The sequence below is a fragment of the Macaca nemestrina genome, chromosome 10 (genome assembly GCF_043159975.1).
Source record: "Macaca nemestrina isolate mMacNem1 chromosome 10, mMacNem.hap1, whole genome shotgun sequence".
Lineage (NCBI taxonomy): Eukaryota > Metazoa > Chordata > Mammalia > Primates > Cercopithecidae > Macaca > Macaca nemestrina.
The window spans coordinates 91,124,694-91,138,457 of NC_092134.1; the positions used below are offsets into that span (position 1 = coordinate 91,124,694).

Below are 13,764 nucleotides of genomic sequence, written 5' to 3' on the forward strand. Positions count from 1 at the left end.
AAGGAGAAACAAGCTTGGTGGGCAAAACAATAAATAATGCACATCAATGGACTACCAAGAAGGTGATGTTGGAGTCGAATTGTAAAGGATAAGCAGGAGTTAGCTAATAAAGAGGGCAATTTTCAGCAGGTAACATTCTAGGTATTTTCAAAGCACAGAGTCATAAAACAGCCTGATGCTTTTGAAGAAGTGTAAATAGTTTAATATGGTTAGAGCAAACAAGGGTGGAGAGTAGTAAAAAAAAAAAAAAAAAAAAAAAGCCAGAGAGATAGGCACAGTGCAAATATGAAAGACCTTTAGAACTAATCCAAGGAGTGTGCACTCTATCCTGAAAGCCCTGAAGAGCGTAGGTAGGATTTTCAGCCTGGGAGCACGCCTGACAGCCAGGCCCTGGCATATCATTACAGGGTCAACACTGATTCATTCTGCAAAAACTGGGTGGGGCTGGGTCTGCAGGTCAAAGAAAGGAGTCCCATATGTGGATGAACAAGAGACACAGGGAGCAGAAGCCAAGCAAATCCTAGGAATCAAATAGACCTGGGAATCGAACAAAGACTGCTAACACTGTCCAATTGTTACTTAAGTCTCAAGCTGGTGGCCCACACTGTTGTGAATTCTTCATCTAAATATGAAAATCCTCTTTAGTGAGCCAGGACACATTCAGAGCATGACATAGTTGGGTATTGTACTAGTTTGCTGGGGCTGCCATAATAAAGTACCACAAACTGGGTGGCTGAAACAACTGAAATTTATTGTCTTACGATTGTGCAGATGGAAAGTCTGAGATCAAGGTGTGGGTAGGGTTGGTTCTTTCTGAGAGCTGTGAGGAAGAATCTGTCCCGTGCCTCTCTCCTGGCTTCTGGTAATTTGCTGGCAATCAATGATGTTCCTTGGCTTGCAGAAGCATCACCCTGATCTCCACCTTCACCTCTACGTGGTGTTCTTCCTGTATGCAAGTCTGTCTCCAAATTCTGTTCCCCACCTCTTTTGAGACATGGTCTCACTGTATTGCCGAGGCTAGAGTGCAGGGGCACCATAATGCATCACCACAGCCTTGATGTCCTGGGCTCAAGTGATTGTCCTGCCTCAGCCTTCCAGTAGCTGGGAACATAGGTCCATACCCATGCCACCACACCTGGTGATTTCTTTTTTCTTTTATTTTTGGAGAGACAAGATCTCCCTGTGTTGCCTGTTGCCCAGGCTCATCTCAAACTCCTGGGCTTAAGTGACTCTCCCGTCTCAGCCTCCCAAAGTGTTGGGATTATAGGTATGAGTCACTATGCCCGGCCCAAGTTTCCCCTTTTTATAAGGATAAAAGTCATATTGGATTAGGACTGACCTTAGTGACATCATTTTAACTTGATTAATTCTGCAAAGACCTTATCTCCAAATAAGGTGGCATTCTGAGGTACTGCAGGTAAGGACTTCAACACGAAATTTTGAAGGACACAATTCAATACACAAAAATGCTATTTTTAAAAAGAAGTTGCAGCCGTACTCAGTGGCTCATGCCTGTAATCCTAGCACTTTGGGAGGCCGAGGCAGGCGGATCACCTGAGGTCAGCAGTTCGAGACCAGCCTGGCCAACATGAGGAAAACCCGTCTCTACTAAAAATACACAAATTAGTTGGGCGTGGTGGCAGGCACCTATAATCCCAGCTACTCAGAAGGCTGAGGCAGGAAAATCGCTTGAACACGGGGGCGGGGCGGAGGTTGCAGTGAGCCGAGATCGCGCCACTGCACTCCAGCTTGGGCGACAACAGTGAAACTCCGTCTCAAAAACAAACAAACAAACAAAACAAAACAAACAAACAAACCACTAGCAAGTGGAATTATTTCAAAAGCAACAGCCTTGTTTCCTGAGTGATCTGAGCTCAGGAACTCTGCCTGGGCATCTAGAGAGGAGAAAGTACCTACAGCGTGGGGAGATCTGAGTCAGAATTACAGAGCACAGTGCTGAAGCCAAACATTTTCCTGGATTTAGACCGTTTCCTCCTCCATTTGCCTTTATTTCCTTGCATCCTCTTTTTCATCGGCTCCATTTTTGCTGAGTATTCCTTTGCTTTATTCCCAACGAAAATCGAAAAGACTTGGTGTTCTGAAAAATTCTGAGACTGGCAGTTTTGCTTTTTCTTAAAGGGATAAAAATTGCATCAGTCAACACCTCCCTTCACACTCCCCCCACACACATCCTCATCTTTCTGGAAGACGATACAATATCCTAGAGCGTTGTGGAGAGGATGGAGAGGATGGAGAGGTCAAGGAAGCCCTGGCTTTGCAGAGGCACCTGTCAAGTTCGGGTTAACAGCTGCTGCCTGTGTCTGCCCTCTGCAGCCCAGGGAAATAGTACCCACACGGTGAGAATCCACCGATCCGGAACTGGAAAGGGTGGGGGGTTCTAAGGTTTAGTGTGACACAAATGTCAGGGCAGAACTTTCAAACAGGCTGAGCCCCAGTTCAACGTGGGTGAATGCGCCTAAGGGCCCAGCTCTGGGAATTGAGCAGACTAAAAACGTGGAGAGTAGTTTAGCCAATGAAAAATTGTCACCGTGTTCGGATCGATGCTTTGAACCCCGTTTTAAGTGCGCCACGCTCACTTGGGTCAGGCTCTGGACATTGCGGTGGGCTGAGGTTCTCGCGGGCACGACCCCCCACACTGAGTTTTCATGGACACGACCAGAGCCGTCGAGGCGGGGAAGGGAATGGACTAGAGGCTGAACTTTGGCTTCTTCCTCGGAAAATCACTCCTCCGGTTCCGGGGCAGAGACTCAGATCATCCTGTGGGATTACACGAGATAGGATCGAGTCCAAACGGATCCCCAGAGCGGCTAGGCGCGCCAGAAAGAATCTAAGTGTTTAATTAACTGCCCCCTTCACACACACCCCAAAGGAGAAGGAACTCAAATAGGCATCCCCACCTAAATCGTTTGATCAGAGGAAATTGGGTTTCTCTCCCCACACCCCGCAACCCACCCCCTTCACTCTTCCTGTCTTTCAGTCCATCAGGATTGTTGGTTTAAAAAAAAAAAAAAAAAAAAAGGCATATAATCGGGGGCGGGGCAGAGGCTCTGAGCAAGCCGCACTTGGGAATCTGAGACGCGCCGGGGTGAACTTCTTTCTCCCTGCGCATAATCCGCCTGCTGCTCTGCCCCACCGGCTGCGCGCGGAGCGGGTCCCAGCTCTGCTAGCCTCCCTGCGCCCGCGCGCGGCCGGAGCCCGGCCGGACCTCGCTTTCGGGGCCGAGCCGGGGAACGCGTGGGCGCGCGCCCAGCGGCCTCGATCCCGCGGCGGCGTCCGCGCTCCGCGTTTTCGCTCGCGCCGGGCCCCGCGGCCGAGGGCGGGGTGCGCGGCGGCGCCGCGGCGCGCGGCTTCGGAGCCCGAGCGCACTCAGCCTGCAGCCCAGCTGCCAGCGCCGCCTCCCGCGGCCGACGCCGCCCGACAGCGCGCCCGGAACATGCCAGCCTCGCGCCGCCTGCGCTGACTTCCCCGAGACGCGCCGCGGCCGGCACGGAGACTTTCTGGGCCCTGGATGGTTCGTGCGCTGCTCATCCTTGCCCACCCCTGACGCCGCAGCCCGCAGTCCCGCAGCCCCGCAGCCCCGCAGCCCCGCAGCCCCGCAGCCCCGCCGCCCCGCCGCGGCACCGAGGACAGTGCAGCCGAGTTGCGTCTCCCTCGCGCGAGGTGAGTGGCAGCCGGGATCCCGGCGGGTTCCGCAGAGGGGGCTGCGGCGCGGTGGTGGGGGGCGAGCGCCGCAGGGGCAGGGCCGGGCACTTCGCTGGCACCGCCGGGGTCTGTGACAACCAGACTGGGTCGGTGTCGCAGAAGATCAGGGAGAAGGTCATAATCGGTTTGTTGGTATGTAGAGAGGGAAAGCAGAATACTGGCTGCAGCATCGCGAGGGCTTCACAGAGGCTCCCCGCATGGCTCCTGTTTACTGCATCACAACCAACTCTTCCCTTGGTTTTCTCCGGCGTGGAAACCGGTTCTGTGGCCCAAGGGTCGGGGCGATGCGGGGCGCCGGGAGGCGAGGGTGCGTTGGCGTGTTCCCGCCGCTTAGGATCGCCTGTCACCTACTGGCGTCCGGAGGGAGGGTCCCGATTCTCTCCTCTCGCGCTTGGGGAAAGGGCTGGTGGCTTTTTGGCAGGGGCGAATCAACTCCCACCACTCTCCCAACCCCCTGCCCCGCGATGGTGTTTTCTGAATGTAGCACGGACATAGGAAAAAATGGGAGCGTCTTCCTCTCTTGAGGTAGAAAAAGTTGAAGAAACTAGGCATGTTAGTAATTATTAGGAGCAGGACTCAGGATGCAGCAGAAAGCTGTTAAATTTTCATTGCCCTCTAAGAAAAACAAACGGCATCGCCAGTGACTATTGGCAGTGCTGTGTTATTCTTGGGACTTTGGGAAAATTGTTCACAGATTGTCTTCAGGAGGCTGAAGAACGAGGTTGGGGGTTGGGAGAGAGGGAGGACGGCTGGCATCACGCTGAGTTCCAGCTTGCCTAAGGAGGGTTCAGGATCACAAGCCGAACACGTTTGGTTGCTGATTTTTAAAAGGATATCAGCGGCAGAACTGAGGCTATGAACAAGGCGAACACACCACGGGAACCAGCCTAAAGAAAAAAAAAAAAACCCACCACCACCACCAACAAAAAACGTGTAAAAATCTGCCTCTCCTGCAGAGTTCACATGCTTTTGTGCTATAAAATGGATGCATGTATATGTGTCTTTTAGGATAAATTTTATGAATGGCAAATCAATGAAATTGTATCTTGTTCATGCATACAGTGTTGTCTACTGCCTCGTTTTAATCAGTACTTCGGAAGGCTGTGCCTGCAGTTGATGTTATATAATTGACGTAGTTCACCATCAGACATTTTTTTAATGTACTTTTGGAGTAGAGGGAACTTCCATCTGTCTTTTCAGACAGGCCCAAGGTGTAGACGGGTGAGGGTTGCTAATGTTTGCCGTAGTCCGGCTCCAGATGTGTGAGCTCAGCTGTTGCCTGTCACTTAGGTGACAACTGGCCCTTTCCCACTAAGCCTTTGCTGTCTCCATTATCCTCAGTGTAAGTGTCAGTGTTCACCCGCCTTCTATTATCAGGAGTGGACTCTAGCCCCTTGGGAGCCGGCAGCCTTGTTTGACCGTCCCCAACATTATATCTATTTTCAGACTCTAGAAAGGAAAAAAAAAAAAAAAATCCCATGACAGCAAGATAGATACATTTTGAATTGAGCATCAACTTAATCCAAAGATTCTGCTTTAATCAAGACAGCTCTGTAAGGATGACGCAATATTTGTCAAGCCTTTTCTCTGGAACAATATTTACTCCCACCAGGGGATTTTAAACTTAAACAGCAGCCATTCATCTTGCTGTCTGGTGGAGCCTGGTTCAGTTTGCCTCCAATGTGGTCCTAGCCTTGGTGGCTAGGCTTGGCCTGGGACAGGAATCTGTCATTGTAGCCCAGCTGGAGCCTGAAGAAAGCAAAATACAGCACCTGCTGGTACCAGAGGGTTTCTAAATGCCATCAACTGGCGAGTCAGGAAACACAGAAGGAGATATTACAAGCTCTTCCAGAAATGTTTATACAAAGGATTTAGAGGTTAACAATGCATGTGCTCTACATATTAAAACTGAAGGTGCTACAAATAAATGGATGTTACCCACAGTTAAGGGTTTGCACACTTGCTGATGAACTTGAAAATCTCTAAGTTTAATAAGTTGTGGCTAACATAGTATGATTCATTCTTATAAATAAGCCTCGGAAGGAAGGAAGGAAAAGAGGGAGGGATGGAGAGAGGGAGGGAAAAAGGAAGGAAAAACTGGATAGTTTATAGAGATAGACATATTGATGCAACTGAATGGGCTTAGTAAATTAATTTTTCCATCTTTAATTTGGTACTAAGTGGCGAGTTATCACTGAGTGAGCCTGTTGGTTCATAGGTTTTAAAATGAAAAGTGATATATTTTACTAAAGTGACAGATTCAATCAGTTCTGCCAGTAACACTAGTGAAGCTTAAAAAGCTTATTATGTTTTTATAATCAAGGTCCATGGAACCACTGTTTGTCCATGGTGGGTGGTGGTGTAATAAGTCAGCTTGAGTCTCTCAAATAAAATCTAATATTAGCTAGGGAGAAATAAAGATCCCCTGTGGGGTTAATAGCTGAACTCTTAACTTTAGAGTCAGATGTAGGTAAAAGTCTAGTTGTTCCTAATATTCTTTCCTATGATAATTCTGAAAAGACCAAAAAAGTTAAATTTTGTAGTTTCTTTGATTACACCTTTTAAAAAGTAGCTGATTTCTCTAAAATATCTTATAATTACTTGAAAGCAAAATACAAAGACTTGAGTATTATGAGTGATTGTCTATAATACTCATGAAAAGGAACAAGAATCTTTACAAACTATTTTCCAGTAATTAAGTAACTCTCTTAATGGCCTATACCTATATTTTGGGTTGTCTAATATTATGGGAAACAATTTTCAGTAAAGATTGTCATTACTTGCATTCTAGTTACTACAGTTAACTTCCTGCTTAAAGTAGTTTATAACGGGCAAATTTTTCCTTTTAAAGAAAGACAGGAAAGCTACATGCAGTGGTGATTGGCTCTATAGCCCCAGCTACTGGGGAGGATCGCTTGAGTCCAGGAGTTCAAGTTGAGCCGAGGCTACATTGTGAGACCCCATCTCTGGGGAAAACAAAAAAAAAAGTGATTAAAAAAATCAAAATGATTCTCATCTGTGAATAGAAATGTTAAAAATATCACTTGGCTAGGATAGACTCTTCCCCCTTGGAAAAAATAGTTGTCTCTTTCATCTCCATATTATGTAAAATAATACCAACTGTTTAACCCTTATTAGTGAGAGAATGTTAAGATTGCTTAAATATATGTATAATTATTCCACAATAAAGAGAAGGAGTTAGGAAAGTGAAAGGTTTGTGTTTCTGGGTTGCTTGGTTGGTGGGTTGGTGTTTTAAGGGACCATTACTTCTTTTTCTTCTGGTCACAGAAGAAAGGATTATTGGATTGCACACTAGTATCTTTAGAAGGTTGGTATGAGCAAGCAACTAGAGAGAGGGAAGTATGATAATCTGGGTGTCAAGACCTGCATTGTTGCAGTTCCTCGAAACCTCACGCAGCCTATGGAGCCAGCACTCCAGAACACGTGCCAAGGACCAAGACAGCATTGAGGAATCTGGAGCAGCCCCTAGCCTCTAACTTCCCCATCTCTGGACACACAGAAGTATAGTACCTCATCTGCCCCAGTAACTGGTAACCACACCCCCATTGTTTATGTTCATGCTGAACTGAAGTGGAGGTTAATTACCTATGTGTTGATGAATGAACATTTTGGAGCAGTGAAAAAAGCCGGGCCTAAAATTGTATGGGGAGTCCGAGTAAGCTGCTGTTTCCCTCCTTCCCCTCTCTCCTGAAGCAGGGATGGCGAACAAGACAGGCTTTACTGGTTGGAGCACACTGATGTCATGACACTTCTGGCACAGAGATATGACAGAATAATCAGATCACTTTTCTGTATGCCAGAATGACACGATTTTTCCAAGAACCATTCCTGAGCCACTGGTCCACTGGCATTGACTATTTCCAGTTATGGGGGGTAGGGAGGGTGATCAAACCTCTCAGAATGTAATAATTCTTCCTGTCTCTGTTTTATGCACTTGTTTAGACTAAATTCTAAATGCATTTTGGTTATTTTTGAAGGGACCTCTCCAGGAACAAGAACGACTGCCCAACCTGAACCTATTAGACCTTTCCAGCTTCATTCTCCTATAAAGAGAGATTTTACATATAAAATAAAAGTAAAAATGTCAGCCAGGCAGAAGCCAATGTAAACATTTTAAAACGTAGAGCTGCAAACTAGCAAGCAGCTATCATTTGCCTTTACTTAACTCTTCTCCCCTAAGTTTGGTCCTAAGCGAGCCTAAAAGTCAACTGACCAATTCAACAGCAGTTGCATTTTTCTCACTGGTAGATTTGGGGTAAACTCTTGGGAGAGATGCCTTTCATTTCTAGTGGATTACGCTTCAGGGAAAAAAAAAAAAAAAAAAAAAAAGTTAGGGCTGTGTTATTTCAGTTGTTCTGGTACTGAAGTCATGGACTTCTTTCTAGGAGTTTTGTCCCAGCTGCTGATTTATAACACCCACCAGCTTCTGCTTTGCGTGTGCTTCTCTCTATGTCCTTTTCTCGTTGGGTCTCTGGAAGAAAGATCTGTCAATAATGCAATGAAAATATTGCCCTGAGATGCAGACCGGTAAGTAGACGCCTCCATGCTGACCACTCTCGCTCAGCTGCCCTTCTTTTATCTGAGGCAGAGATCCCCTGACTGGCAATTATGGTCTTTGACTTTGGTAACAATTCTGTTTGAAATGTTTCCAATTATACACAATATTGGCGGCATGTAGCAGCTGCATGCCAAAAAGCATTTCAAAGTGTGTTCCAAGACTCAGGCTGTGATTGCTTTTAATTTAAATAAAGGCTATTTGGTTTCCTGTGTTGTTTTTTATAACCACCTTTCCCCCCATTTTTGTTGCCTTTAAAAAAAGAAGTCTAATATAAAGTAGCCACCACATCATGTGCTATATAATATTGGCCCTAGTTTTCTAGGATAGCCATTTTCTCTGAGCAAGCAGAACAAACTTTTTAATAAAGGAATTTTAAAGAAACATTTATAGCAGTTTGGATTACCCCAAAGAAGAGGAAAAGGTTATCTTAGAGCATATTGTAAGTAGCTAATGTTTTCAAGTTTGCCTCTCTCCCTTTTTAGGGACATATCAATATAATTATCTTTTTAGGTTATTGGATATCATTTGGTACACTGTTTTTCAGATTCCTCTATTTTTGTGGGTCTATGAAGAAGTGTTGTAAAAGAACATTTAAAAGGTAGAGAGATCTCAATAAGAATATTCTTAAAACGGGGGATAGAGGGGAATCAGCACATAATTTCACGATTTTATTGGAAGTAAACTCTCCAAATCTGCCTCCTCTGTGGGCTTGAAATCTCTGAACACTGAACCCTTTTTAGAAACCGTTTAAAACTGGTAGTTTAAATATTTTAATAACTACCAGATATGTTTGACTTATTAGATCTGAAAATAAGAAAATATACACACTCAGGACCTGGAGTAAATGGATTGGTAATAGAACTGGGGAGTTCTGTTTCCAGGACAGTTTTGGCCCACCTGAAACATAACACCTAGAGCTAGAGGGTATCCAATAGGTGAGGTGCTAAGATGGTCCTAATTAAGGTGTTTTCACATAGGCTCTTTGAATCCTGGCAAAAACATCCTATCAAATATAGTGCTTTTTGGGGTCAAACAGTAGTTGACTTGCATAAATGCCAACATCTCTTCTGGCATCTTTGGAAATCTTCCATAGTGTAATAAATAGTACTGTATAATCCAAATTTGTAAATGCCATGTTTCATGCAGCCCTTGTAGAGACAACTGAAATTAGCCCATGCTTCTAGGGATGATTGAGATCCTGGAGGTTAGGTGACTGCCTAAATCCAAAGTACTACCAGTAACTAATGCTATTGGAGGCCTTTGATGAAATCTAGGAGAAGGTGTGAGGTTAAACTTAGCATAGTACTGTACTGTGAAGAAGTGCCCACCAAACAATGCTTAGAGTTTTCCCTTAAATCTCCTTTATCCTTGGAAATTGTCTTTCGATTAAGCAAACCTTCTTGGAGGAAATTTGCTCAACTAGAGGTAAAATGAGGTTTATTCAACTAGAGGTAAAATGAGGTTTATGTTATTTTACCAGCTGAACACCCTAGCTTGCCAGACACATCCACCTTACCCAGGCCCATTGCTATAGAGACAAAACCCACAGTAACTGTGGTTGAAATAGAAAGTCTATTAAAACCTTTTTCTATATTGGCCAGCTCTTCTGCCCCAGTTAAAATGCTGCCTTCTGTGTACACACACACACACACACACACGAGTTTCAATCTAATAATAGCAAACTGCTTTAAGCCATGTATAGTTTCACCAAGGGCATTTGTACTTCTTTGGTTTCTTTTATTTCACTGATAAGCAAATATTATGGCAATTTTCTGGAGAAACTCATAACTTGTTAACTATAATTGATACTTCCAACTATCCTATTTACATGCATGAATAATCTAAGTTCCTAATTTGGGATCTGAAAAGGGGCTAGAATTCGGGGGTGTCCAATCTTTGGCTTCCCTGGGCCACATTGGAAGAATTGTCTTGGGCCACACATAAAATATACTAACACTAACAATGGCTGATGAGCTAAATTAAAAAAAAGAAATCACACACACACAGAAGTCTCAGAATGTTTTAAGAAAGTTTACAGATTTGTGTTGGGCCGCATGCAAAGCCATCCTGGGCTGCATGTGGCCCGCGGGCCGTGGGTTGGACCAGCTTGCACTATGTAGTGCGGTATGTTGTTTTGCTTTGAAATATCTCTTTCAAATCATTTAGAGAATGTTAGGTTTTACATAAGAAGACTGCTTAGTGCTCTAATGTTGAAATACGTGTTATAATGTATGTCAAAAAGAGATTACATTTTACATTCTTCTGTGACTATGTAATTAATACATATGTTCAGTGCTTGAAGTATATGCATGTTACATAATTTTTAGAAAGAGATAAAGTTAGGTCTGAAGTGCATTAGAGAATCACAGATGTTTCTTGTAAGAGAATACATATGCTTCATAGGAATTTTGAACTGCTTTCTGACGCTAAGCTTTGTTCACTGCAAGGATCATATGAATAATTTCATTGAGTTGCCCCAGTTCTTATTTACACAAGCCTTGAGAAAGGAGCTGAAGTGATAAATAACTTGCCCCCCTCACCTAGTTCTGAATTGCTTTAGCCTTTTATGTTTCATGAATGTGAAGGGAGGGAATAAAATATACAGAGAAGATGTTTGTGTTTAAATAACTTAATCATACAAGTTCCCTTTGTGGGCCTTCTATAAGCTTAAACAGCTTGGCAGGCTAATAGCCAAAAACGTGTCCTCAAGTACTGCCAAAAGTGTTAAAAGCAGACCAGGCTTTCTCCATATTGAGGTACTGGGAACATATTTTTTTTAACCTTCTGAATTTTGGGAATAAATCAGAAAATCACTCTTCTTTTTTCCCCTCCCTTTCCTTACCCACGGAAACCAAAATTATTATTAATTGCAGTGCTGAAATGAGAAACTGATAGGAATTATGATGATTGTGTGAGAGTGTTTTAAACTAGCCTGATTTGGCTGTTTAGGCAGGAAGCAACCAGGTTATGATAGTGTATCATGGGTCTTTTTTTGTTACTGTTTATGCTGCCTGTGGACACTGGCTTCTTTGCTTTAGTTCCATAACTCTTTTTTTGAGATGGAGTCTCCCTCTGTCGCCCAGGCTGGAGTGCAGTGGCATGATTTCGGCTCACTGCAACCTCTGCCTCCTGAGTTCAAGAGATTCTCCTGCCTCAGCCTCCCAAGTAGCTGGGATTACAGGCACATGCCACCATGCCTGGCTAATTTTTGTATTTTTAGTGGAGATGGGATTTCACCATGTTGGCCAGGCTGGTCTTGAACTCCTGACCTCAAGTGATCCACCTGTCTCGGCCTCCCAAAGTACTGGGATTTCAGGCGTGAGCCACCTCACCTGGCCTGATTCCATAACTTTTAATGTAATACTTTGTCGATTTATTCTGTTTTTTCTCAAGCAGAGATCCCAAAATAGACAGTAGTGGAGGGATGTGCTATAATAGTACAGAAAAAGCCAGTTTTTTTAAAAACAGTTTTTTGGATTAAAAACCAAAAAGCTCAGACTAGTACAATAACTGTGTGATTTTTGAGCCAGTCTCTCGGCCTCTCTGGGCTTCAGTTTCTTCATATATAAAATGAGGGAATTAGACTAGATCAGTGCATATTAATCAAAGGATTGAATCACACACATCTAAATACAAATACACAGATTTTAATGCAGTAGGTTTTGGGTGCAGTCGCACTTTTAGCTTGAACAAGCTCCTCACGTGATTCCAATGCACACCTGCTGCTGAGCTGTTAAATTAGATGATGTCTAAGGTATCCTTCTCATTCCAAAATTTGTTTCTAATCCTACTAGACTGAATTATCTGCCTGCCTGCTTTTCTTTCCTTTTCCTTTCCCTCCCTTCCTTACTCTCTCTCTCGCTTTCTCCTTCCTTCCTTCCTTCCTTCCTTCCTTCCTTCCTTCCTTCCTTCCTTCCTTCCTTCCTTCCTTTTTTGTTCATTCATTCACTCTTAATGACTGCTTTCATTCCTTAAAAGTCGTCATTGATATTTTGCTGTCAAAATATCATAGATGTCATTTTAACCTGGAAATGAAGGTCTGTGTTCTGTGCCTGTGAGTAGATGCTAATCCCAAGGAACCATGTTTGTTCACCATTGCATACCCCATGCCTAACACAGTACCTGGCGCATAGTAGACACTTGACAAATTCAGGGAGCCCAAAAAGTCAAGAAACTTAAAAATACATATACTGTTATGTTTTCAAATAATATGCTCAGTGTATATTTTGTCAACTTCCAAATACCTCTAGTGCAAAGTACCTCCAGATTTAAAACAAACATAATTGTTTATCTGAAAAACAAAATAATAAATACATTATTTTCCTTCAGTTTCCAGACTTTAGGCATACTCTATGGTGCATTTATTGTATTTTTCTCCAGGTTAACAACTGATCTCATTGCTTTAAATTTGGAAGTACTACAGTTGGAAACATATCTGGAGGTTGACAGAAAAAGATATTAAGCATATTATTCAAAAGTATAATTAATATACTGTTGAAAAATAAGTTGATCCTATGTTTCCTCACTTTTTGAGCATCCATATTTATTGAATGAATGAATTCCAATTTTCTGTGTCAGTTTAAGAAATATAATCTGACCAAATCACTGTAAAGGTTTTTAAATGTATCTGGAGCCAGGTGCGGTGACTCACGCCTGTAATCCCAGCACTTTGGGAGGTCGAGGCAGGTGGATCACTTGAGGCCAAGAGTTCGAGACCAGCCTGGCCAACATGGTGAAACCCTGCCTCTACTAAAAAAAACCAAAAAATTAGCTGGACATGGTGGTGGGTACCTGTAATCCCAACTACCTGGGAGGCTGAGGCAGGAGAATCTCTTGAACCTAGGAGGTGGAGGTTGTAGTGAGCCGAGATCGCACCATTGCACTCCAGCCTGGGTGATAAGAGCAAAACCCATCTCAAAAAAAAAATGATAATATAAACTCTATCTCAAAAAAATAATAATAAAGAAGACATATGATACTTTACTTGATTCGTTGTTGTTTGTTGCCATTTTGGGGGAGGTTTTATTATTGTTTTGTTTGTTTTTTAATTAAAAGAAGAACTTTATAACTCACCATTCTGAAACCTGGCTAACTATCCAATTTCCTTTGAACTTTTACACTATACCGATGTGGCCAGTGGCAAAATCAGCTAGCTTTAGCACCTTCTTCCTACCGTATGCCCCCTGCCAAATCAAATAATCAGAATGGAAAATTCTACCTGAATTATCTACCTGAGTTGTTTGCACATATAACTGGAAAACTCTCTTTTTAGTTATTATGTGAAGAAATACCGTGAGGCATTTTAGGAAAAACACTTAACTGTATTTTTCAAGTTATTTGAAGTTCAAGGATTATTTGAAATAAATTGAGAGCTGGTTCAGAGTATTGTATAAAGCCTTAATATTTGCAGATTTGACTTTCCTGAAGTTTCACAGAAAATCTCCTTGTTTGTACTGGGCTTT

At 43.4% G+C, this 13,764-nt stretch overlaps 1 protein-coding gene and 1 long non-coding RNA gene across 3 annotated transcripts in view; one reads left to right on the top strand and one right to left on the bottom strand.

Moving 5' to 3' along the window:
• Positions 1 to 1,604: 1,604 nt before the first annotated feature.
• Positions 1,605 to 3,766, bottom strand: LOC139356795 (uncharacterized). Its single transcript, XR_011609226.1, has 3 exons — positions 3,643 to 3,766; positions 2,549 to 2,778; positions 1,605 to 2,132 (listed from the first exon to the last, which is right to left on the bottom strand). It is a non-coding gene; the product is annotated as an uncharacterized lncRNA (long non-coding RNA).
• The window catches only part of LOC105470123 (prickle planar cell polarity protein 1), a 125,952-nt gene continuing 115,564 nt past the window's right edge, over positions 3,377 to 13,764 (top strand). The window contains exon 1 of one of the 2 annotated variants that reach the window (XM_011721899.2): positions 3,377 to 3,681. The gene's annotated coding sequence lies outside the window, so the exon portion shown is untranslated. The remainder of the gene's footprint in view (positions 3,682 to 13,764) is intronic. The other variant, XM_011721901.3, reaches the window with a different exon arrangement.